Here is a 24,997-nt window from a genome sequence, read left to right as displayed (position 1 = left end):
TTTATTCTATTAAACCTGGTGATTGGGTATATGTAAAAGCATGGCAAGATCACCAACTAAAACCTGTCTGGGATGGCCCCTATTGTGTACTTTTGATTACAGACACTGCCGAGCGAACGAAAGAAAAGGGATGGAGCCACATCCAACAAATTAAACGAGCTGCTGATCCACAGACTAACGACATTGATAATCTACCCTCCACCTGGCGTGCAGTCCTTCATCCTTCTGATCTGAAAGTTACATTACGCCGGGAAAAAGTGCTGTAATGCTGTTTTTACGATTTGTTGTTTTGTTTACTTGTTGGTTCCCAATTCTTGGGAAATCACCAAATTGATCACAATGTATTAAGTCCTCCTGGAACAGGGACAGCAGAGGTGACAAATATTTACCTTTAGAATGTAGACAGGGCGCAGGTATAGAGTATAGTCATAGTGGGGTATGGGATAATATAGGATCCCAACATGGACCAGGGGAACAGAACAGCCCTAGGGGAGTAGATTTGATTTGTATTTTGGCCTCTACAGGTATTAAAAAGAGGAGTTTTAAAGAGATAGCACAAAGAAGATGGTGGGACAAGGACAGACAGAATGTTAATCAGGATTGTACATGTAGCAGAGATAGAGTGAATACATATGCTAATGTTCACAGACAGGCTGCAACTCACAGGTTAAGTGACAAGAAACACCCCTCCCCAACTTGGTCTCCTGTAAATCATCCTTTGGGTCACAGAGACATTCGGAATGTTAAGAACCACCACTGTAAGGGGAGTTCCAGTTGTAAATGACTTTAGCTGTTCCAGAACACCAGAGCTGCTTGGCATTTAAATCATTTAATCAGACTCCAGGCAGCCTTGGAGATCATCACCGAACAGACAGCGATGGCCTGCATTTATGGGCTGAAGAAAGATGACAGATACGAGCCACAGTTCAACAAAACCGCCTGGCTCTCGATTACTCGTTGGCTGCTGAAGGCAACGTTTGTGAAAGACAGGTTAATGACAATGCTCACAACGGTCAGGCGGTTAAAGACACTTCTTCAGGAGTTCAAAAATCTTCCCATGCCCAGGTTCAGACTTGGCAACCTTGGTCCGGTGTGGGATGGACTAGACTTTTTATTGGTAACTGGGGTCTGATACCCACAGCCCTTATAGCAGCTGGACTCGCTATTCTGGCCATTATGGTGCTCCCCTGCTTAAAGACATGTGTGCAGTATTTAATTCAACGGACCCCTCGTCAGATCACTATAACCCAAAGGATGTATGTTTCCCAAATTCTGTCTGATGATGCTGAGACTGCAGTTCGTTTACTGACTCACTGGGAAAAAGACCAGGTTTACAAGTAATACATTCCAGTTGAGAATTCACGAAGTGTAGCTAAAAGAAAAGTGAGGATTGTGAAAGATGAATAAAACTAATATGAAAATATGAGAGATGAAGAAAGCTAGTATGGATATATGTGTAATGAATAAAGCCAGTATGAATAGGATAAGGGTAGATAATAGAATGTAGGAAGTAAAGTTTGTCTGAATAAGATAAGGGTCTTCTAGCCTTAGAGAGAGTCAGCAAGTTCCGCATATGTAATTAGTAAGCCTTAGACAGAATTAGCAAGTTCTGCATATAAGAGTTAGTAAGTCCTGAGGGTTGGGAAGGTGTGAAGAAGGACAATGACATGATATCTGAGAAGAGGCATTGAGAATAAACGACGGGAGGACGTTAAGGAAGCACGCTAGGAATAGCTACTGGATCCTGGTAAGAGGACTTTTACTTACCTTTTAGTATGGGAGGTGTGAGTAGCAAGGGAAATAGTCCTAAGGAAGGACAGGACAATCAGATAACTAAGCTAAGTCCGTTAGGATTAATGCTATCTGATTGCGGTGCAGGGAGAACAGCAACTGGTGTTTTAGTTTCTGGTGACAGTTCTGGGGGGTGGGTTGGTGTAGCAGCTGTCTAGTGGGCCGAGTGGGCAAGGTTCTTTGGCGGGTGCGTGAAATCATAAGACAGAGAACTGGATACTCATCCATTTAATTGACCACCCTCGCGTGGTGCTGCATGCCGAGGAATGGCACGCTGATCTGTGGATTCTCCTGCCGGAAGGCACGGGACACTAAGAGGGCTTAATTTAAACCTGTGGTTCCGTGGATCGGCAACAAACTCATAATGATGTCCCACCTTCTCCCATGGAGCCAGGACACATGGTAAATAAAAGAAGCCTGCAAAGTGTGAATAAAACAGTCTTGTGTTGACTAACCTGGTGTGTGTGTGTTGCTTTCATAGCTCTATCGAAGTAGCCCCTACATATATAAATATTTGGGGTAACTATCTCACTTACAGGATACTTTTCATCCATCTCACATCCTGTGAGAAGAAGCTATTCCCCAGCCTGGCAGTCCTGATTTTGATGATGGACATGATTAAAGATGCTGTGCACTGGGTGGAAACGGTCTTTTAACAATTCCTTGAGCCCTATTTGAACAACACTCTCAGTAAATGTCATCTACAAAGGAAAGAGAGACCCCAGTGATCCTCAAAACTCTGCATCATTCCTATCTGATGCTTTACAGCTACTGGACCATCCAATGATGCAGCCAGACAGGAGACTCAACTGCGCTCCTGTAAAATCTCAGGATGAAAGTCGTTGGCCTTGACCTCCTCAGCCTCTTTGGGAAGTGTAGGTGCTTCTGACCAATAAGGAGGAGTGATTGTTTTATGTAGTAATACTTGTGCTGTATTTATGGGAATTTTATGTGATTGTATTGTCTATTCTTGCTCTTTAACAATCTTTAGTGGATTGAAGTAGTCATTGTACTTTCGGATGTACAATCAAGTACAGATTTTTCTTCAATAGCCATATGGCCCAGATGTCTATTCAGTCCAAGAATACTTTCGATCATACACAGATTTTGAACAATAACACCATTCATTTTGCAATAACTGCCGCTTAATTTTGCCAGTTGTTCAATGGCAAACTTTATGGGGAAAACACCACTGTCAACTCTTCTACCTTAAAAGAGTAATTATATTCAAATGGGCAGTAGATCAAGAGATGGAAATGTGAAATCAGACAGAGGTGAGTGGCTGCTTAAATTAGAAACATTCGTGTTCATGCTATAGAGTTTAAGGCTGCCCAGGAGGAATATAATCTGTTTTCTTTAAGATTGTTTGCCCTCACCCTGGTGAGGGATGGGGCCAACAGACATGTTGTGGGAAGGGTTCGAGAATTGATATGGTAGGTCACTGGAAGCTCAAGTTTAGATCCACATAGTGCAGGTGTTTAGCAAAATGGCCACCTAGTCTGTATTTGGTCTTGCTGATATTGAGGTCAACTGACTCGACCAAATGTAGGAGATTAAGTTGGATGGGATGCATATGAAACACTGCCTCAACTGGAAGGTCTGATTGTGGCCTTGGATGGAGGTGAGAGAATAGGAAGGGACAGGTTTGGCAATTTCTCCAGTTTCAATGGGGAGTGTATCAGGTGGTGGAGGGTGGAGAGGTAAGTGCCATCGAGAGAGTCACAGAAAGACGTGCCCCTGTGAAAAAAGGATATGAGTGGAGCGGTTTAGATGTAGCAGGTTTGAGGATGATGCTGAAGTTGGAAATGTTCAAGGATAACGTGTCAGATGTGGCAGCTGATGGGTGGTAAGTGAGAAACCTGAGGGATCCTGTCCTTGTTCTGCTGGAGAGGAGGTGGGGTAAGGACAGAAGAGATTTGGAGATATGGGTACAAACTTTATCAAAGACAATATGGGGGAAATTTGCATTTATTGATGAAATAAGACATTTTGGGTGTCCTGGAGTAGAAGACCTCATCTTGGGACTGTTACGGGTCCAGAGGACCCCAAAACCTTGCAGCAATAGGAAATCACCAAGACAAATGGATACTAAAACAAATGTTGTTTTTAATTTTCTATAAACAAAAAAAAACAGGATCAAACTTTAACTTATCACTATTAACTGAATTGCCTTACCTTGTCCCCTTCTAATTCTAAGTTCCGGTGTATTTAATGTGTATAAAGTTCTTTGACACTCCTCCAAGTTCACCGATAACTATCAATTCTCATACTGTCCACAGAATGCAACATTTATGACTTTTCACCAAGCTCTGGTTCTTAAAAGCCTCCAGGAAGGCTCATGTTGGTTTCAGAGAGGGTTTTCTTGCTCATTGGACACACAAAAACTGATTCCCTCTGATCAGCCACTTTGGTGTCTTGCCAAAAAAACTTTCACAATCAGGGTTTTCCAAATGATAACCTCTTCTGCAGGACACCATTGAGTTCCTTTTGTTTCCCTTATTTCAGGTGAAACATCATTTCTAGCCAGCCATTTCCTCTTGTATGGACCACAAAGTTTCACAACCCGTCTTCAAAATGTGTTTTCAACAAGATGCCAGCTTGCCATCTCTCTCTCTCTCTCTCTTTCTCTCTCTCTCTCTCTCTCTCTCTCTCTCTCTCTATTAGAAAAAGCCTATTTGGTCTCTCCTCTCTGCTTGCAAAACCGCATGATCTTATTAGAACAGCAAACTGGTAACAGCCGGATGACTGCACTGGACCCAAACTTTTGAGTCCAATCATCTCTTGCTTTAAAAAATAATAATCCATTTACACCTGCTTTTGAAATTATTTAGCAAAACAGTCTCCTTGTTCTGTATTTGCAAAGGTTCTCGGCGCTTGCATGACTCACTCTCAACAAAGCTCTTGCATTGCATTTTAAATAATAGCTGTTTTGTGAAGTGTTTGTGTTTGTTTGTGACCTACATGACTCCGATAATCCATCTCTTTCAAAATTATATCAATATACCATGTAAAATATATAATCTGTCAGAGGACAGATGAAGCAGAGGAGTTGTGATAAAATCAATAGTGTCCTTGCAAACAAAAAGTGGGAAGAGGTATAATCCAGTTAGCTCTGGTGAGTGTAGTTTGTAATAGTTTGAAACTTTAACCTCTATCTCTATTTCAGGAGACAATTTACTGTTATGTAATTAAAAAGTGTAACATCACACAAAATTGCTTTTTTCCTACTGTAAGGCAGACAGATTCGCCATTGAAAGAAATTGCCTGAAATGCCTCTTGCGGTCAGAGAAAGACTGAGTGCTCCCCCACCCCTGTCACCCCGAACCCTGGGCCAAGTTACTGAGGGTCTGTGGATTCTCTTTCAGTGCTCACAGACCAATCCAAGTCATTGGCAATGCGAGCTCTAGTTTTTGAACTCTGACATGATAAGGAACCATTCAGCACCCACTCGTATCCCAGATCTGATACCTGACACCCTTGTAGCCAGTTTTGAACCAGTCTCTAGCAGTCCACGGTCTGGTGTTAGTTTCTTGACTGCTTTGTACAGAGGCCCACAGCCTGCGTGGGTTCCTCTCCTCAAGTAACCAACAGCCTGCCACCTATGTGGGTCCTTCAGCTGCAGAACCCCTCACTGATCTGCTTCCTTGGTCACTGACCTGTGGATTGAATTTTCTGCTTCTCAGATGTTGGTGTGGTGTGGTCTTTCTGTTTTCTGCTGCCCTGCACTAGTCCTCCGCTTTTCCAACATTCGCGGTGGTGAAGAAATCTAACAAATCTAAATAACAAATTTTCAATGTAGAGGAGAATCTCACATGTCTAGAGGGATGGAAAGGGCATTATTACAAATTAACGCTTAATATTTGAATATTCATGTGCCAAATTTACAAAAGCATAGAGTATATATTACTCAAGCTATATGCAATTTTTTCCAAAGGAATACAACTTTGAATTTTTGCATGTCATCTTGGCATCCCTAAAAATATATCTGATTTCCAAGTAAGTTCAATACATTTCCTCATCACAGCTAATGTTAATTTAACAAATTTCAATTTATATATTAATAATTTTAATTTGGGCCTTGTTCCTTCAATATTTCCTAATACAAATAAGGTTGGATTTTACAGAAAAACATCTCCTGTAACATGTTCCAAAAGATTTGTAATTCTCCCCAAAAAGATATCATATCTAAGTTCGAAGATCTCAAGCTAAGTCGAATGCAATAAAGTTGTGACATCTTCACCACACCGAAAACATTAATCTGATAATTCTGATTTTATTCTATTCAATTTCACTGGTGTAAGAAGTAACTGTAGAAGTAAAACCAGTTGTGAATTCCTTCCTCACTGCTGCAGTGTGGAACTCTGGTCAATAATTCCAGACTGCTGAGTTGAAGTGATTTTTTACAACTCCCCTGGATCACGTGATCTCTATTGGAAATCAGCTTCCTGAGGAGCTTTTCAAATCCAACTGCCTGAGTCACCTGACTCCAGGTGCAGCTTTCAGATAAAATCCTTCCTGACATCTGCTACATGACTGATGTAAAAACAATTATACTGAACTAATTTTTATCTTACATTAAGATCCTTATATAGATCTGCCCATATTTGCCAATCAATTACAATATTCAGAACCATTGCCCACATTTGTCCAGACATATGAACTCTTCATTTAAAAGTTCCATCATCGAAGTACATTTTTTAACAATTCCTCTTTATAAGGAATTTCTATTTCAGTACAACATGGTTATTCCCAACTTATCCTTCAAATATGCTCTTAGTTGAAAGTAGCAAAAAAGATTGCTATGAGTTATACGATATTTCTTTCTCAGTTGCTCAAATGACATTAATTGACCCCTTTCATGACAATCTTCAACATTTATAATCCCCTTACGAAACCAGCAATCCAGAAATTGATGATCCTTTGAAAAAGATACGAGAATTTTGAATCAAAGCCATTCTGGGTGATGTACATCAACTTACAGCAATTTCATCATTTATTTTATTTCATAGATTAATCAAATGTTTCAACAATTGTGTATCTTTATCACCAACCATTAATTTCGATTCCCATGGATATAAATTATTCTGTTTTTCCCTCTCCTATTTTATTTGATTCTATTTTAACCCTTTCAAAAAAAAGAAGCAAGAAATCTCATTTGAGCTGCTCGATAACAATTTTTAAAATTTGGAAGCTGCAGTCCTCTCAATGCAGAATTTGCATTGGGTCACTTAACATGGAATTCAATCGGAAATAGGTTCACATCACATAAACTCATGATGCAGACTGTTTTCTGAGAATGGAATACAAGAGGAGGGTTGTCTAGGTCTCCAGCAGGATATAGATCACAAGATATAGGAGCATAAGTTGGACCGTCGAGTCTGTTCTACTATTCTTCCACTCACCGCCACTCCCCAGCTTTCTCCCCATTACCCTTGATTCCTTGACGAATCAAATACCTGTCAATCTCTACCTTAAATACTCCCAATGACCTCAATTCCACAGATCAATGACCCACTGACAAAATCAACTTTTTCACATTTGTTTTAAATTGACACCCTTTTATCCTGTAATTATGCTCTCCTGTCCTAGAATCCCCTACCATGGGAAATATCTTTGCCATATGTACTCTGTCCAAGCCTTCCAGCATTTGAAATGCCTCTGAGGTCCCCCTTATCCTTCTGTACTCCAACTAGTACAGTCGAAGAGTCGACAATTGTTCCTCATACACTAACCCTTTCATTCCTGATATCATTCCAGTAAATCATCGCTGACCTTCTCCAACACCAGCACATCTTTTCTCAAATACGGCACCCAAAACTCGAATTCTGATTGAAAGGAAAGGGAATTCTCCAACGACACAAACACAACAGTGAAATGATATTATGTCTTGTTGATATTGACAAAAATTATTGAAGAGTCAATTAATAATTTTCAAAAGATGCTGGGACCCATTAATGGACTATTATCATAAACTAAAGAATGAGGGTTGTTCTGAAGCTTGGTGCTGTGTTACGAGACCACAGGATCCCAAAACACAGCAGCAATAGATATTCACCAAGACAAATGGTGACTTAAACAAAAGCTGATTTTAATTATCTTTCAACATGAACACGGATTTACACTTTAACTTATCACTATTTTACTACTTTAACTTACTTTACCAAACTTACCCCCCTTCTAATTCTAAGTGCACCTGTGTGTAATGTGTGTGTAAGTTCAGAAAAGTTCTTTGGTTCACAGTCCAATCTCATTTCTCATTCCTCCATGTTCACTGGATGCAGGTCATTCTTATACTGTGCACAGAATTGAACATATATAAAGTTCACCAGGTTTGGTGCTAGAAAGGTAAATAATTACTGTTCAGGAATGTTCTTGTTGATTTTCAGAGAGAGGTGTGTTGTTCAGGGAAGCATTTGTGTTTTTTTTGACTCAATGTACCAGCATCTGAAGTCTGTTATCTCTTCAGAAAAGCTCTGATAGCTTTAGCATGGAGCAGAGCTGAACCAGGACTTTGCAGGTATTTAAGGGTATGTGAGGGCAGGGTTTGTTCTGGACCAACAATCTCACCAAATGACTCTGCTTGAAATTAAGATTCAAACCATTTTGAGGAATACAACAGGAAATGTTCAACAAGAGCCTGGTGTTCCCAGAGGAGTTTTCTTTCAATAGTGGAAATGATTATTTTTTAAAGCCCATTAATCTTCCTGATACAGATCTTTGTATTTAACTTTCAGGTTGCTATCTGTTGTGAACTTTAATGGGGTGACTGGGTGGAATCTTTGCTTTAACCAAGCAGTTCGCTTGCAATTTTCCAGCTGTCGGATGTGTTGCAGTTGCTTGCAAGTTTAGCAAGTGGGATTATGATATGAAACTGCAAGTCACAGCGTCAGTTTTGTGTTTGAAAATGCCAATGTGAAAATTTTAACTTATGTCTCCTTGGTTTGTTTAAGTTTACAGAGGAGACATTGGGTCAAGCTGAGAAGACAGAGTTGGATATCCATTTGGCAAAACAGCTGGGCAAAGCAGAAAGCACAAAACGAGGGGGCTGAAAAAATAATGAGGCAGACTGAAGTGCCGTTGAACCAAACCCAGGTTAAGAATTTAATTTTGTGCTGTGTACTTAAGAGATCAAACAATTTGGGCTTTTAGTGGTGACTATTTAAATGAACAAAATCTGATTAGAAATGAAGTTTATGGAATGTTTGGAAGTTACCACAAAAAAATGGAGCATATAAATTAGATGTAGTAATTAAGATAAATGAACAATACAATGAGCCTGGTGTCACAGTATCTGCCTCCCTCTACCATACATCACCATTAAACCTTCTCCCCAAAATGAACCTGATGTCAAAGTATCTGACACAGTTAATCGTACATCATTGTTAAACCTTCTCATAAAATGTGAATCCTGTCTCATAGTTTCTGCCTCAGTCTATAGTACATCAATGTTAAACTTTCTCCTCCACTGTGAACCTGGTGTAACAGTATCTGCCACAGTTTACTGTACATCACTGTTAAACCTTTACACAAATGTGAATTCGGTGTCACAGTATCTTCCACAGTTTAGCGTACACCACTGATAATCTTCCTCCCCATTGTGAATCCAGTGTCACAGTATCCGCCTCAGTCTTCCGTACATCACCGTTAAATATTCTCACCACTGTGACCTTTAATCCTTATTTCCATTGTGAACCTGGTGCCACAGTATCTATCTCAATCTACCATCCATCACCGTTAACCTTCTCCCCACTGTGAACCCGGTATCGTATCTGCTGCAGTTTATTGTACGTCACTGTTATACCTTCTCCATACTCTGAAATCGGTGTCACAGATTCTATCATAGTTTATCGTACATTACTGTTAAAACCTCTCACTGTTGGGAAGCCATAATCTTAGTATCTGTCTCAGTCTCACATACGTAATTGTTAAACCTTCTCCCCCTGTGAACGTGGTGTCACAATATTTGTCTCAGTCTTCTGTACATCACCATTAAAACTTCTCCCCACTGTGAACCTGGTGTTGCAGTATCTGCCAAAGTTTACTGTACATCACCATTAAACCTTTTCCCCACTGAGAACTTGGTGAGAGAGAAGAGAAAGAGAGAGAAAGAGAGAGAGAGAGAGAGAGAGAGCACGGTCAGGACCTCGGCTTTATACCATGGGCCCTCTGGGTCCACCTGGTGGTCGGATGTCATTAGGCCGGGTGTCTTGTCTCTAGGCCACCTAGTTGCCGAGTGATGTACTGCAGCATATCATCACACAGGTCACCACACTGTTCCTTTTGTGTTTCTCTTATTTGAAGTGAAACATTATCCAGCCAGACATCTCCTCTTGTGTGGACCACAAGGGCTTTGACCAGGCTGAAGTCAGGACTCCCAACCCATCTTCAAAATGGGGTTTTCCACAAGCTGCCACCTTGTCCTGTTCCAGTCCCAGCTGCTGCAGAACTAGAGAACTCAACTCTCTCTCTCTTTCTCTCTCTCTCTCTCTCTCTCTCTCTCTCTCTCTCACACACACACACACACACACACACACACACACACACAGAAAACCACATGACCCTCTGGGAACAGCCAACTGCACTCCAACTGCGGCACCGGAGCTAATCCTCTGAGTTTGTACATCTGCTGCTTTCCAAAACAATAATCCATCACTCCACAGCAGGTCGAATTAACACCTACTTGTGAAATCCTTATAGCCATTCATCAAAGTTTTTGCAAAGGCACCCAGAGCCTGGACTGTCTGCCTTGAGCAGAGCTCTGGCATTTTAAATGAGATCAGTTTTAAAGTGTTTGTATTTGACCTACACTAAAAAACCTGCCACAATTTATCTCCGTTTAAAACATATCTCTAACCAATATAAAATATAGCATAATCTGTCACAGTATAAACTCCTTGCAGACAGCATGTGATTTGAACCCTGGGCCCAATCGCTGGCGTTGAAAAGAGTTGTGATAACTGCTAAGCCAACCATGACACCCAAAGAATATCTAGATCCATCCCCCTCTGGGATGTGGGCCCAGCACACTTCCACTGCACCACTCTGCTTACATGAACACAGAATTCTGAGCAATGTAGATGGAACAAATGCAAGCAGGCTTTTTATCCACTGAGTTAAGGTGAGACAAGAACCAGAGGGAATGGGTCAAGTATGAAAGGTTAAATGTTGAAAGGGACATTTGGGAGGAACATCTTCACACAGAGAGTGGTGGGAGAGTGGAACCAGCTGCCAGCTGAAGTGGTCAGTCTCCCATACATAATTGTTAAACATTCTCCCCCTGTTAATCTGGTGTCACTTTATCTACCACAGTTCATTTCACATCATCGTTAAACCTTCTTACTACCATGGTGAACATGGTGTCACAGTATCTGACAAAGTCTAACGTACATTACTGTTAAACATTCTCACTGCTGTGAACTCAGTGTCACAGTATATGTCTCAGTGTACCATATATCATCGTTAAACCTTCTCCCCCTGTGAACCTGGTGTCACAATATTTGTCTCAGTCTTCTGTACATCACCTGCCAGCTGATGTGTTGAATGCCGGCTTGATTTTGAAAGTTAATGAAACTTTGGACAGGTACCTGGATGAGAGGGCTATGTTCTAGGTGCAGGTCAGTGGAACTGGATAAAATAATAGGTCAGCACAGACTAAAAGGGCCGAAAGGCCTGTTCTTCTGCTGGAGGTTTCTATGGAAGAGATTGTGCAGTCACTGATATCAGAGACTCATGGAATTGTAATCCACAGAGACCGACCCTTCAGACCAGCTCGACCCTGATACCCAAGTTGTCCACTTCAACTGGTCCCATTCACCTGCATTTAGCCCATATCCCTGTGAATCTGTACCTGAGTAAATGTCCTTAAAACATTACAATAGTCCCCGGCTTTACCACTTCCTCTGGCAGCTCGTTCCACTCGCCCCGCCGCCCTCTGGGTGAAAATGATGCCCCTCAGGTCCTTTTCAAATCTTTCCCCTCTCAACTTAAATCTATGTCCTCTGATGTTACATGTTGGGGAAAAAGGTGAATTACCGTAAGATTTCAAGATCTCTGAGGTCCCCCTCATCCACCTACACTCGAAGGAGAACAGTCCCGGTCTATCCAACCTCTCCTTTAATTCAAAGCCCCAGTGTCAGGAACATTCAGATTTCAGAATTATTGTCCGAGTACATACATGACATCACATACAATCCTCAGATCCTTTTTGTTGTGGGTCAGGCAGAATTACCACTTATTGGTCGTGCAAACACAACTGGACTCAAAGTTCTCATGTAAAGAACTAAAGGTTGCAAAGAAAGTTTTGGCATCTTGGCCTTCATAAATCAAAGTATTGATAGAGGAGTTGGGAAGTTATGATGAGGTTGTATAAGATGTTGGTGAGGCCAAATTTGGAGTATTGTGTGCAGTTCTGGGTCATCTAACTACAGGATGGATATCAGTAAGATTGAAAGAGGGCAGTGAAGATTTTCTAGGACATTGCCAGGTCTTTAGGAGTTGAGTTACAGGGAAAGATTAAACAGGTTAGGACCTTATTCCTTGGAGCGTCGAAGAATGAGGAGAGATTTGATCGAGGTTTCCAAAATTCTGGGGAATCGACAGTAAATGAGAGTCGGCTCTTTCCACAGATTAGGAGAAGACATGGCTTTAGGGTGAAAGGAGAAAGGATTTGGGGGAACATTAAGGGGAACTCAGAAAGTAGTGGGAGTGTGGAATGAACTGCCATCTGTCATGGTGAATGCCTGCTCACTCTTAAATAAATTGAATAGATTCACAGATGGGAGAGATCTGGAGGGTTATGGACTGGGTGCAGGTCAATGGGACTAGCAGAATAATATTTTGGAACAGACTAGAAGGGCTGAACAGCCTGTTTTCTGTGCTGCAGTGTTCTATGATTCTAACTGTAAGCAAATAATAAATGTAAACAAACTGCAATAGAGAGAATAAAAAAAATTCAATAAAGTGCACAATTGAGAATTCTTAAATGAATCCCTGATTGAGTTTGTGGTTGAAGAGTCTGATGGTGGAGGGGGAGCAGCTGTTCCTGAACCTGGTGGTGGAGGGCTTGTACACCAATACCTCTTTCCTGATGGTAGCAGCGAGAACAGTGTGTGTGCTGGGGGGTGTGGATCCTTGATGATTGCTGCTGCTCTGTGACTTAGGACAGATTAAAGCAAATCTCGTGCCATATTACAACAAAGGAATCTTGAATCTGAAATGGGGCAGGAGAACTGTTTAATGAGCAGAGGGACTGAGTGAGAGCAGCCACAAGTGTAAATGAAAGGACAGAGTGAAGAGTGACATAGGCAGAGTTTGTGTTGTGTCCCCATGTTGGGGTGTAAAGGGTTTGTACTTTCCCCCCATGACCTGTGTGGCTTTTTGCCGGGTTCTCCGGTTTCCTCCCACCCTCCGAAACATACAGCGTTGGCAGGTTAATTGGGTGTGATTGGAGTAATCGACTGGTTCGTGGGACACCACACTGTAACGTTCATATTAATACATTACATTTCTCAATGCTTGGCACATGTCTTTTCTCTTTGTAAGCCTCTCTCAAGTCACCCCTCAGCCTCTGTCAATCCAGGGTGATCAGTTCTCGTCGACGCTGCCTCTCTGATGACACAGCCCCAGTCCAGTCTAGAAATGATTTCCATTGACTGAAATGCAGCAGGAACTTCACAGCCTCAAGGGTCACAAAATCTCTCTGAAAATCCAAACAGAACTCCAGAAGCTGGTAATTGCAGGCCTTAAATCTTTTGTTCGAACCCTATCAAGGATATTCCCCAACTTCTACCCATCTCACTCCCATTCTCTTGCTGAAAATGACGCACTTACCTGCTGACATCCACAGACACAAGACGTGGCAAGGGACCAAGTCCATAACAGGCCACAAGTCAACCTTGCAAGTTACAAATAATGATGCCTCCCTTCCATACAGACTGAACATCTTTGCAGGGTTGGATGAGAAGAACAGGATTGTCATTGAAGAAAGCTCCGTGTCCCCATGATGAACAGGCCTCCTTCATAGCTGCAGGTGAGGTCAAATCAAGTTTACTGTCATCTGATTGTACAAGTGCCACCCAACAAAATAGTGTAGTCTGGACCTCAGTGCAAAACACGCAGACACAGAACTGGACACTACACACATAACAACAAAACAGTGGTGGACCACTGCATTACAGTCATTGTACTGGTTGGCCCATCCCTGATACTGTAACTCCTCCCCCTTCATGATTCCTAATAAAGAAAGTATCGCCCAATCTACTCCCTCAGTACTGCCTTGTAATCGGGACAACAGCATGCAAGATATGCCTGTAATTTTATAGTGATTAAAGCTTATTAATCTTGACTTTGGTTCGTCGTGTCTAATTGATAGTGCTACAATTTAATCACTCTGTCTGCATGCCCTGGATAAGGCTATTTGAACAGAGAAGCTGGACACTGACCTCAATTATCCAGAGGACTCCATAAAATTTGGTCAGTGGCTGCCTGAACACCTTTCTGAGGTGACACGACATTTGGAAAAAGGTCGATAGGAGAGACCTGCTGTTTGCACAGGTCGGCCACAGCATCTTCCAGATGATGAGAGACTGAGATTTACTCGGCTGCTATGGCACTCCTGAAAATGCAGTCCTTAGCCTCAAAGAATGTAATGAACACCAGATCCCTCCTGGGCAGCCGCCGTCATGCACCTGATGAATCTGTTGATGAATACATTTGAGCCTTGTGGGAGCAAAGGAGAGCTTGTGGCTCACCGATGTTATGGCAGCTGTCTACCAGGAGGACTGATCAGCGACGTCTGTGTGGCCGGCCTCGAGTCTGATAGTATCAGACAAAGGCTTTTGGTGAATGTCCTGCAGGACATGGTCAATCTTGCCAAGACATTAACATGGCCCAACTGAATGCAGAAGTTTATTCCACTGACAGGGCAGCAGACACATGGGGAGTTCAGGCAACACCACATTGGGACATAGAAACATAGAAGATAGGAGCAGGAGTAGGTCATTCGACCCTTCGAGCCTGCTCCGCCATTCAACGAGATCATGGCTGATCTTAAAGTTCAGTACCCCGTCCCCGCCTTCTCTCCGTAACCTTTAATACCCTTATACTGAAGAAATAGATCTAATTCCCTCTTAAATATATTTAATGAACCTGCCTCTACTGCCCTCTGTGGCAATGAATTCCACAGATTGACCACCCACTGGGTAAAGAAATTCCTCCTCATCTCGGTCCTAAATGGTTTGCCTATTATCCTCAAACCATGGGCTCGGGTTCTAGATTTTCCCATCATCGGAAACATCCCATCTGCATCCATTCTATCCAGTCCTGCCAGAATTTTATATGTCTCTATGAGATCCCCTCTCAATCTTCTAAACTCCAGCGAGTACAATCCCAATTTGCGCAATCTTTCCTCATAAGTCATTCCTGCCATTCCAGGTATCAGCCTGGTGAATCGCCTCTGCACTCCCTCCATTGCAAGAACATCCTTCCTTAGATAAGGTGACCAAAACTGCACACAATACTCCAGGTGGGGTCTCACCAAGGCCCTGTACAGTTGCAGTAAGGTATCCTTGTTCCTATACTCAAACCCTCTTGATATGAAGGCCATATACCATTTGCCTTTTTAACCGCCTGCTGTACCTGCATGCTCGCCTTCAGAGACTGGTGTACAAGTACCCCTAGGTCTCTCTGCACTTCCCCATCTCTTAAACTATTGCCATTCAAATAGTAATCTGCCCTCCGGTTTGTATTACCAAAGTGGATAACCTCACATTTATCCACATTGTAGTGCATTTGCCATGTATCTGCCCAGTCCCTCAATTTATTCAAATCACACTGGAGCTTCCTGACCCCCTCTTCCGGGAGAAAGGGACCCCACGCAAGGGATAGACATTTTGGAAGTTGCAGACACACACATAGAATAGCAACTGAGACAGACAACAAACTTACACTGGCATCCATCATTCTAGATCAGAGTAGCATACACCAATAAGCAAAGTCTACCATGAACATTGAGGTAAACGGCTGCATTTACAAACTGCTTGTTCAACACAAGAAGCCCTGAATGTTATGCCGACCCATATATTCTTGTTTTTAAAAAAACTTAAACTCTCCCTATCCAATAACCCTCTATTTTTCTTCCATCCCTGTGCCTGTCTAAGAGCCTCTTAAATGCCTCTAATGTTTCACCCACCACCACTATCCCTGGCAAAGCATTCCAGGCACCCGCAACCCTCTGTGTAAAAATAACCTACCCCTGATGTCTCCCATAAACTTCCTTCCCTTCACTTTGTATACATGTCCTCTGGTCCTTGCTATTCCTGCCTTTGGAAACAGGTGCTGGCTCTCCACCTTATCTATGCCTCTCATAATCTTGTAGTCTGCTATTAAGTCTCCACTCATCCTTCTGTGCCAAATCTTTCCTCCTCTCACCTTATTTAGTAGTCCCCTGGTATTCTCGCCCCAGGATAAATGTGCTGGCTGTCCATCCTATCTGTGCCTCTCATCATTTCATGGACCTCTATTAAGTCACCTCTCATCCTTCTTTGGTGTCCAGAGAAAAGCCCTACCTCAGCTAAATTTGCCTTTAAGACTTATTTTCCAAATCAGGCCCCATCCTGGTGAATCTCCTCTGCACCCTCTCCATAGCTTCCACCTCATTCCTAGAATGAGGTGACCAGGTGAAATATCCTCAGGAAAGGATATCCACTGCCCTTCAATATGAATTCATGACACTCAGCGAAGAAAATTAGTTAATATATCATCCGATGACACAAGTACAACCTGATGAAACAGTGTCCTCTGGTTCTTGATGCAAAAACATGCAAACACACATCAGGTACAAGACACATACAGAACAACGACACATCGACACAGAACCTACGTACCAAAATGCTGGAAAACAATTCTGTGAGACGTCTCTTTTTCTATACTCTATGTAAACCCGTTACACCTCAATGCATGTCTGAAATACATTTATTAAAAATAAATATTCTTCACAAATCATCGAATCATGGGAAGTTGATTCAGCAATTCATCCGTTGTTCAGCAGCTCTTCTCACTGCCTGTGGGAAGAAGCAGCTCCTCAGCCGGTGGGATCTGGCTGAAATCCTTCTGTATCTCTTCCCCGACATGAGGAGCTTCATCACTTATAACTTAGTAATCATCTATATACTGCAAATCTCGAAAATAAGTCTTCCTAAATGAGTCCAAAGTGACTGATTTCACCCCACCACCCCTCACATTAACACTAGGTCAGGAGACACAAATGGAGCATGTATCTCTACTCTATTAATTAGACTTTGTTTTGGAACAATGCAGAATCCGGATCCGAATTTATTGTCATGAACATTTCACGGAATGTATTGTTCCGCAGCGGTATCACAGGTGGAAATATTGCTATAAATTACATTTTCAAAAGAAGAGAATATGAGGTCATGTCTAAGGTTCATCGAACATTCGGAAATCTGATCACAAGGTAAAGGGACAGAAGCAGGTCACTAGGCCCATCGAGTCTGTTCCATGACTCTACACTCAGCTGAACTATGCTCACACCTTGTTCCAATTTCCAGCCTTTTCCCCAGGTCTCTTGATACCCTTACTAATGAGATACTTATCCATTTCCTATTTAAATTGTCCTTGTGATCTGGCCTCCACTGCCTTGTGCAGCTGTGGCTTCCATAGATCCACGACCCTCTGACTAAAGAAGTTCTTCCTCCTCTCTGATTGAATAATTTCTAATTTTAAATTATGACCCTTGTCCTCGATTCACCTATCAAGGGAAATATCTAATCCGCATTCACTCTGTCATAATCTTTCAATATTCAAAATATCTCTATGATATTCTCCTACACTCCAATGAATACAACTCATGAGGTGCCAAATTTTCCCCATACGCCAGTTCCTGCATTCCAGGAATCATCCTAGACAATCTTTGCACACTCTCCATCATCACATCCTTGCTGAGATAGTCTCATTAACACCTCTCTGTCTTCTGGTATTTGCTCCTCTCACCCCAGGAAAATCTACCCTACCAATGCCCTCATAATCTTGTAGACCTCTATTGTCACCACTTATCCTTCTTCACTCCAAAGGGAAAAGCCCTAGCTCTGTTAAACTTGCCTCATTTTTCAGTTCAGGCAACCTCCTTATAAATCTTCTCTGCACCTTAATAGCCTGAATCTTCCTGAGATTGCCTGATCTTGGAAGTGAAGCAGGCTCAGGACTTGGAGGGGAGACCGCCTAGAGACACCCGGTGCTGTAGATTTCTGAGGGGCGCTGGAGAAAGTGGCGACACTCTGTCCACCTTCCGGTAGAAAAAAGTTAAAGAATTTCATGTATGTTACATTCTCAATGTCGTGTTACATGATGATAGTGGAACATTTCCATTTACCCTCTCCAAAACTTCCAGTAATGAGGAAACCAGAACTGAACACAATATTCTAATTGTGGTCTAACAAGAGTTTTCTCGAGCTGTAATGTGACCTCTCAACTCTTGAGCTCAATCCCAAACTAATGAAGGCCAGAATACCATAAGCCCGAACGACTCTATCAACCTGCAAAGGCAACCTCGAGGGATCGGGAATTGATGGAACCACTCAGAAGTGGATGAAGTTGCATCCTGTAAAAATGTGTATCAGGAGTCGGCAAGGCAGCCAGCAGGAACCAGAGGCTTTGAAATGATGCAGGCTCACAATACTGTCGCTTTCTTCATAGATGTTATCAGTTTATTGCCTTGTTACACAGAATAAAACACTTTGAATATGCCAGCCACTGAGGTGACAACTGACGAACCTCTTCAACAGTCAACTCTCCCTCATGCAGCATCTCTGTTTTGAGTAGAAGGCTGTTCTCACAAAAATAGCCATCACAGTCGGCACTTTGTTGCCCTGAGAATGCCTGGCACTGCTCCCAGCATGCACGGTGCTGCTCCCAGCATGCTCCAACCATGGCCAACCCCACGCCTGACAGCACTGGCAGAGCGAGGGTCACAAGGCCATGCCTCAAGGTTGCAGGTGGTCGTAGTTCACAAACCTTCTGCCTGACACCCCCTCCCCCCACCCCAAGCTTCAAGAACAGTGTTCATGAAACAGCTATCGGGCTCTTGTGGGCAGAGGGGAAGACACTGTCCTTGTGCTGTTGGGTGTTCATCAGGCTTCTGTACCTCCATCCCGATGGTAGCAGTGAGAAGATGGCATGGCCCAGGTGGTGGGGGTCCTTGAGGATAGTGGCTGGTTTCTTGAGACACCGCCTCTTGTAGATGTCCTCGATGGACAGGGGACTAATGCCCATGATGGCGCTGGCTTAGTTCACAACTCTATGTCGCCTTTTCCTGAACAGTGAACGGTTTCACATGTCTCTCCAATGAAGTGACCCGGGTGACCACCCTCCTGGAGATGTTGGCTAACGAGATGGCAGTGTCCCTGCACCATACACAGGACACCCTGACCTGGACAGCTGTGGAGTTGAAGGAGAGACGTATGGTGGAAATGCCAAATCGGATGGCCCTGGACTACCTGCTGGCAGCTGTGCAGTCAATGCCAGGAGTGCTGCACCTACATTCCCAAGGAATCCTCTAACATCACCCACCTGGCTGACCACATTAGGGACTCAATGGCAAAAATTCAAAAATCATGGGACCAGATCCACCAGCATCATCACCTCATGGGGACCCTGGGGGCCATTTGGCTCCACGAGCGACATTTGGGTGACTATAATTCACTGGGGGATTGCATTTATTTTTGTTATCATTGCTATACTTATTCCATGATGTGATTGTCAATTTATATGCACCTTTGCATTGCCCCGTTAGACCTTCTTATTACCTGTCGCACTTTATTGGCAATGAATGTGTCTTCCGAAGGGGTGGATTGTCATGGAGAGGCAGTGTCCACCACCTGGTGGTGCTGCTGTGCTCCTGTTCGGTGGACACACTACCTGCCAATCAAGGTAAAAGACTCATTCCAAGCCATCAAGGTGACCCTTGTGATTGGCCCACCTAAATCCCCAGGAGCTGCGATCCAGGCAGCCCGCCCAGACTCAGCCCTGACATTCACCCAATTGGCCCACCTAAATCCCCAGGAGCTGCAGTCCAGGCAGCCCGGCCAGACTCAGCCCTGACTTTCACCCAATTGGCCCAGGTGAATCACCTCGACTGACCCCTGCTGAACCCCTGCACTTAGCTTTGAGCATTGGCCACAACAGTCAACAGGGCCCAGCCTGCCCCAAGAGATTGGCTCTTCCAGCATTTCCCCCAGAACTATAAAGGACCATGTTCCCCTTTGTTCTGCCTCTTTCGACTCCTCATGGCTAGTAAGTAGCATCTTCCACACTGGGTTGGGGTGAGTCGCGAGGTAAGGCAGCAAGAGCCATGTCCATGTCCAAAGGGTGGGGACTCATAGTATAACTTTGATCCTGAATTTTGAATGTGTAGGTTCATGTAATTTCCACCAGTCTCTGTCGGTTTCACCCTCCTCATTAGAAGTGTATATTTATTCCCTGCGTATTCTGTGTGTAGACGTTTTCCTAACATATCGACCCTGTTGTCCTGTTTCCATCCCCGAAATAAATGTGTGCTTTGTACCTCCGCTTTGGTCTGGTTCTTAATCTGTGGGACCCACATGAATCTGACAACAATGGAGGAGGGAAAGCAAAGTATGTCAAAATGTATTATTGCCTATGAACAGAGGCAATAGAATATTAAATTTATGTTATGACCGAGTATAAGATATTTTGAAGATGCTACATGGAAGAAATTCTTCAAACAATTAAACACAAATACGGAGAGGCCAGTGGGACCTTCTGTTTTCTCCCGCTTAGATCATTCTTAAGAGAAAGATAGGGACCAACATTGACTCCACCTAAAATTAGCGAAATGGAACAAAGAGTTGGTTGGGAAATACACCCAAATTTATCAATGAAATGTACGATGCTCTCCAGAGAGAAAATCCAAAACCAGGATAGCAGAGGTCAGGAGAAAGATGGGAGTCGGGCTTGGATGTGACGATTTCAGAAAGAAGCTGTTCAGAGTGGTGTGAAGATTGAAATATACAAATTCAAGAAGAAATAGGGTCAAGATTGTGTTAAGAGTGTTACAAATATGATTAATGCCAGATATAAAATACAATTCCCCACATCAATTCTGCTATACTACATATAAATTAAATGGACTTATCTCCAATTATTCCGAGAAATGTTTTCAATGTAATCAGGTGATTGGGACTTTTTTTTCCATTCGGTTTGGACCTGTGTAAAAGTGGAACAATTTCAGTATATTATTAGTACAAATTATGAAGATAAAAATACAAAAGGATGTGAGAATATTTGTGCTTGGTTATATATATGAAGCAGATACAAAACTGAAGTTGCATAAATATCAAACAAACTTTCTGAGTCCAGCCATAGCAGCAGTGAAGAAATGTGCAGCACGAACGAGGATAGCAGAGAGTTTTGTAACGAGAGATGGGACATTGAAATGAAAAACTGTCTCACCATGTAACCATATAACCATTTACAGAGCGGAAACAGGCCATGTTTGCCTCCACTAGCTCAATCCTCCTGATCTCCACCAATATCCCTCCAACCCTCTCACCTCCATGTACACATCCAACCTTCTCTTAAATGACAGAAGGGACCCTGCCGCAACTATCTCATTTGGAAGATCATTCCGTTCGGCCTCCACTCTCTGAGTGAAGAAGCATCCTCTAAAATTTCTCCAGAAGTTTTGCCTTCTTACCATTAACTCATGGCCTCTTGTTCCAACCTTCCCTTCCGTCACGGGAAAGTGTCTGTCTATGTCTCGTCTATCTATTCCTTTCATAATTTTATTCCCAATGAATAAACTCTCAGACTCCTTAATCTCTCCCTGTAATCCAGATGCTGTAAGACAGGCAACATTCTTGTAAATCTTCTCTGCACCTTCTCCACCTTATCTATATCTTTCCTATAATTGGAGACTAGAACTGAACACAATTCTCCAAACCTGGTCTCACCAATGCCTTAAACAGCTACACTCTAGTCTATGCTATGATTTATGAAGCCCAGCATGCCATATGCCTTCTTAAATACATGGGAATCCACCTTCAGTGAACTCTGTACCATAACTCCAAGAATCCTCTGTTCCTCTTCATTCCTCGACCCCCTCCCCTCGACCCCCTCCCCTCAACTGCATATGTTCTATTTATATTATTTTTTCCGGAATGCAGCACCTCACACTTGTCAACATTAAATTCCATCTGCCATCTTTTCCAAACAAAGCAAATCCTGTAATCTAAGAAAATCTACCTCACTATCCACCACACCCCCTATTTTTGTATCATCTGCATATTTGTTTACCCAGTTCACCACATCATTAATATTAAGGGACCCAGCATCGATCCCTGAGGCACTCCACTTGTCACAGGCTTCCAACATGACATACAGTTGTCCACCATGACTCTCTGCTGTCTATCTCCCAGCCACCTCTGAACCAATCTCAATATCTATTAATCCCTAGTGACTGAACCTTCCTAAATAACCTGACATGCAGAACCTTATCAAAAGCCTTACTAAAATTCAAATAGATCTCTTTTCTTGTCAACTCTTCAAAAAAATCAACAAGTTTCGTCAAACATGACTTTCCCTTCACTAACCCATGCTGGGTGCCCCCGATCAATCCCTGCCTATCCAGATATTTGTACATAGTATCTTGAAGTATACCATCCATAAACTTCTCCACTCGGAAGTCAAACTTACTGGCCGATAATTACTTGGCCTACACCTACTGCCTTTTTTGACCAACAGAACTATATTTGCAACCCTCCAATCCCACGGCACCACACCCTCCTCCAGTGATCTTTCAAAAATCGCTGTCAGTGCCCCCGCTATTTGTTCCCTGACCTCCCTTAAAGTCCTGGGAAAAATCCCATCAGGACCAGGAGACTTATCCACTTGAATTGACCCAAGAAGCTCCAAACCTCTCACTTTACTAATCCTTATCCTTTCCATAACTAACCCCTTTGCCTCTCTTACCTTGTATAGCCCAATGTCTGTTTCCCTCGTGAATACAGACGAGAAAAAAATGTTCAATATTTCTCCCATCTCATACGGTTCCTGACATAGTTCACTGGTCCCATCATCCAGTCGACCTATTCTATGTTTAACCCTCCTTTTACTGTTCCCATATCTGAACAAACCCTGAGGATTCACCTTCGCCTTATTATCTGTGGACACCTCATCCCTTCTTTTTGTCTTTCTAATTTCCCTCTTCAAGTTCTTAAGAGTATGTCAAAATGATCACTGGATCCGAAGTTCTCCCTAACGCTCACCTCTGTCACCTGCCCCACTGCATTCCCAAACAACAGATCGAACACTGCTCCCACTCTAGTTGACGTCTCAACATATTGCTGCAAAAAGCAATCCTGAACACAATGCATAAATACTAAGCCATCCTGCACTTTTACTGACTGCGTTTCCCAATCGATGTTTGGAAAATTGAAATCCCCAACCAACACCAACCTATTTCACCTGCATATCCCACCTATTTCCTTGCACATTTGCTCTCCTCGTTCCCTTTCCCCATTTGGAGGCCTATAATATACCCCATAATAGTAACCTCACCCTTCTTATTTTTCAGCTCTACCCACACTGACTCTCTTGACGAGCCCTCCAGTCTATCTTGCCTCAGCATTGCTGTAATATCCTCCCTGACATTTAATGCCACACCTCCCCCTCTTAATGCACCAACTCTGTCACATCTAAAGCAGCGAAATCCTGGAACATTCAACTGCCAGTCACAACCTTCTTTCAACCATGTCTCGCTAATGGCCACACATCATAATGCCACATGTCAATCCACACCTTTAGCTCATCCAGCTTTCTTACTACGCTCCTCGCGTTAAAATAAATACAACTCAGGGATCTCCTACATCCTACCTTCTGCATATCCTCCTCTCTTCCATTCTCACAATTTTCACTGCAACATCTGTTTACTACTTCCTGCTTTTCCTCCCTCAAATTATTTAAACTTGTCTCTTTCCTTATCCTACTAACCCTCACCCTACTGTCCTGGCTGACCTGAAACTCTGTCCCCAACCATACCAGTTTAAACCCCTCCTGACAGCCCTAGCAAATGCCCCCACCAGGAGACTGGTCCCTCTGGGATTTAAGATTTCACCCATCATTATGGTATAGGTCCCAGCTTTCCCAAAAAAGGTCCCAGTAGTCCAAGAACTTTCTCTCGAAATAAGTGGAACAGGAAGGAAAACTGTGCTTGCCTAAAAGGAAGAGGTTATTATCTGGAGAACCCTGATGGGCCAAGTTTTATCAGCGAAACATTGAGGTGACTAATGGTTGTAGCTCAGTTGTGGAAATTCTGGAACAACAAATCTCTCTCTGAAAAACCAACGGAACTTTCCTGAGTGGCAAAGCCTGATGAACTTTATACATGTTCAATTCTGTGCACAGTATCAGAATTGCCTACAACCAGTGAATTTAGAAGAATGAGAAGTGAGATTGAACTGTGAACCAAATAACTTTTCTTAAATTTACAAACACATCATACACGTGCGCTTAGACTTAGAAGGGGATTAAGGTTAGTTAATAGAGATAAGTTAAAGTTTGATTTTCTTTTCATGTTTAAAGATAATTAAAAACAACTTATCTTTATATAACTACTTGTCTTGGTGAATGTCTATTGCTGCTGGGTTTTGGGGTCCTTTGGGCTCATAACACCATAGTCTGGCAACGTACATGGACCTCCTTCCCACTCCATTCATTTTGGACCCCCACATGAAGAGGGAAACTTCTCTGGTAACTGCCAGGGCAGAGGTGTGTGGGATGGGCCACACCTGCATCTCATGCAGCAGTACCGAGAGCACCTTGCACCTGATGACCTTGTTCTTCCCCATTACTGAGAGGGAGTGTCATTCCCACAGACCCAATTTCTGGTGGACATTTACAATTGTCTCTGACCAATTCTTGTAGCATGCCTCAGCCCCTCCAAGCCAGTTTCCCGACACCTTCAGGTGGTCAGATCTGACTGTGAAGAGGACAGCGGATTGATTTACCAAAGTGCATTGCCTCGCTTTTGTTCCAGTTTACCCTGGAACATAGCATTGTATTCTTCCAGGCCCAGCCACTTCCAGACGTGTAAAACTCAGCCGTTCTCTCAAAGCTGGGGGTTTCTGTGCTGCTCCCTGTCTCCTGGAGTTGGAATTCTCTACACTGCTCCCTG

The 24,997-nt window shown here is 42.9% G+C and overlaps 1 long non-coding RNA gene across 1 annotated transcript; it reads left to right on the top strand.

Annotated features, from left to right (window-relative positions):
• The first annotated feature begins 8,730 nt into the window (after nucleotides 1–8,730).
• LOC138745711 (uncharacterized) lies at nucleotides 8,731–14,134 on the top strand. Its single transcript, XR_011346435.1, has 2 exons — nucleotides 8,731–8,883; nucleotides 13,724–14,134. It is a non-coding gene; the product is annotated as an uncharacterized lncRNA (long non-coding RNA).
• The last annotated feature ends 10,863 nt before the right edge of the window (nucleotides 14,135–24,997 follow it).

Source organism: Narcine bancroftii, chromosome 11 (assembly GCF_036971445.1).
Source record: "Narcine bancroftii isolate sNarBan1 chromosome 11, sNarBan1.hap1, whole genome shotgun sequence".
Lineage (NCBI taxonomy): Eukaryota > Metazoa > Chordata > Chondrichthyes > Torpediniformes > Narcinidae > Narcine > Narcine bancroftii.
Note: the sequence above shows the minus strand (reverse complement) of the source record. Positions and strands in the feature narration are given on the sequence as shown.